Source organism: Rousettus aegyptiacus, unplaced genomic scaffold (genome assembly GCF_014176215.1).
Source record: "Rousettus aegyptiacus isolate mRouAeg1 unplaced genomic scaffold, mRouAeg1.p scaffold_m13_p_8, whole genome shotgun sequence".
NCBI classification, from domain to species: Eukaryota; Metazoa; Chordata; class Mammalia; order Chiroptera; family Pteropodidae; genus Rousettus; species Rousettus aegyptiacus.
Window position 1 is genome coordinate 31,619,864 of NW_023416311.1, and position 2,534 is coordinate 31,622,397.

The 2,534-nt window shown below is 33.9% G+C and overlaps 1 pseudogene; it reads right to left on the reverse strand.

Moving 5' to 3' along the window:
* Positions 1-1,246: 1,246 nt before the first annotated feature.
* Positions 1,247-1,365, reverse strand: LOC118607513 (annotated as a pseudogene).
* Between the last annotated feature and the right edge of the window lie 1,169 nt (positions 1,366-2,534).

Genomic DNA, 2,534 nt, shown 5'->3' on the forward strand with positions numbered 1-2,534 from the left:
GAATCTATGTTGGAACTGTCACTTTAACTCTCTGAACCTGTTTCCTACTCTGTAAAACAAGGGATTGGAATTAGACTAGGGTTAGGGAAATCTCCAAAGATTCCTTCCAGTTCATAAAACACCTCAGCATATTATAGCTTTTCAATTTTCCTTCCCCATTCCAATGGAAATTTTAGAGGATCCAGGTCTGTTCTTACTTGATTTCGGGAATTGCAGTCAAGGTATAGAAGTGGAGAGGTGGGAAAAAAATTTTTCCTTTCATCTGTCTTCAGGCAAATTTATTGTTTTTTCTCCATCTGACTTTGCTTGGAGTTACAGCCTTATATTACCTTAGATCTTAATATACTTCTATTAAGAAAGCATTGAAAGAATTCAAATTATGGTCTTTAATACTAAAAGCCCTTTTTAAAAATATGACTTTGTGGTTGACTTGTCTGCTATTTTGAAAGCATTATGGTCTTTAAATATTTCAGTTGCTAAATAGGACAGGTGTCTGATGATCCTCAGAGCAGTTGTCTAAAAATAGAATTTGAGCCTGGAATACATTCTCTGGCAGAGCCATAGGCAATCACCACTATAATTAATGTAAATGAATACTGGATAACTTTTTTGTGTGTGAATTTTAATGCAACACAAGATTTTAATTATTTATCAAAAAATTGGGTTAACTCTTTGAGATTAAAACCTAGAATTTTATGATTTAGGATACAACTTTTAGCCTACTACAAAAAGGGTAAGGCACAAAATATTATCTACTAGAAGATGTCCATTTTGTATTTTTCTTATGAAATTCTTAATGTAAATGGCATGATGAAATTAACTTTCTTGGTCTCCATGAAGATGATGGGTTTTGAGACTGAAAGTAGGTGGAATGGGGGTTGAGGAAGAGAAAATGTGTTTTGTAAGGGTCTAGAGAGCTGATGGATATATGAGGACAAAAGGAGGGGCATTTATTTGGCACTTACCCTGAATCCACTAATATTTCAAGCAGTTTACTTGCATTATCTCACACAATCACTACCAAAAAAACCCCCTATAAAGTAAGTACTGTTATCCTCATTTTACAAATGGGGAAATAGATATATTTAAGAAAATTTCCCACACTCATATGGTTATTAATTGTCAGAGCTAGGATTCAAATACAAATTCAACTTGTTTGTTTGTTTTTTTATGCGAGGCAACCCTTAGTTGACTCACAGACTGAAAGGATCGTGTCAGTTTACAATCCCTTATGTTTAATTTTTTGCACCTGCAGCACCTGGTCTTCCTAGGTGGTCTCCTATCCAAGTACTAACCAGGCCTGACCCTGCTTAGCTTCCTAGATCAGACAGGATAAGGGTTGTTCAGGGTGGCATGGCTGTAGACCAAATTTCACTAATTTTAGAACAATGCTTCTAACCACTGTGCAATGATGTCTACTATGGGGTTAATAATTGTCATTTAAAAAAAGTATTCTTGAGGTATGTGATTTATCATTTTAATTTCAAAGAAGTACAATTTAGTTGCTGCTCAAATTGTAAAATAGATAATGTACAAAAATATCAAAATAATTGTATTGAGGTGAAAGATATCAAAATAGCCAAGCTCGGTAAAGGATAAAACACTTTTAACAGAGATTATTTTGGGGATTTGGGAATGAGTTGGAGGATGAGAAGTTGTATAGAATAAAGAGGAGGTAATGTAGTGCTTAGAAAAAAGTAATAGAAATAGGTAGAAATTAGAGTTCAGTAAAAAAAGAGAGAATTAAAGATCAGGGAGAGGAATGATGAATGTATCTTGGGAGAACTAAGATGGCAAATTGGGAGTTTGGGGTCTTATTAAAGCTAGGGGAATAGAAATAAAACATAAGCTGGAAATAAGATTTGGTACAAAGATGCAGTCCCCTATTGTTGAAACTAGAGATAAAAGCCAGTTAAATGAAGAACATGGGCCCCATATGATAGAATTATAACGGCAAGAAGCAGGAGGAGGTTTGTCGGAAATATTATGTAGTAGTTTTAAGCTTGATCTTCCATCTTGTAGCAAAAGCAACATCCTTGAGCACGGAATTAAACTGAGTGAGTAATGTTAAGATGTACTATGGTTTTATATACATATGCATTTGGTCTGTAGGAGTTAAGAAAAAAGCATCAGTGGACATGGAGCTTAAGGACTGGGGTCAAATACTAGATAAACTGTTTACTGTCAAGCTATAAGATGCTGTGCAAGTCACTTATGGTCTCTGAGCCTCAGTTTCTTCATCCATAAGACAAGTTGTTTGCATTAAATGTGATAAGGTATGTGAAATAGCCAAACACGTGATGATACTGAATTATTTTCAGTAAAAGATTTTAAATGAAAGATTAATAAATTTATAAATTAAAAGATTCAAAAAGAATAAAAAGGTATATGGTGAAAAGCAATTCGCTATTTACCTATAACTCTCAGTCCTACGTCCTAGAGGCAGTCACTGTAAAAAGACTCCTGTATCCTTCTAGAAATATTATATTATATATAAAATCTCTCTATATTTTTTACTTCAATGGGGATATTAT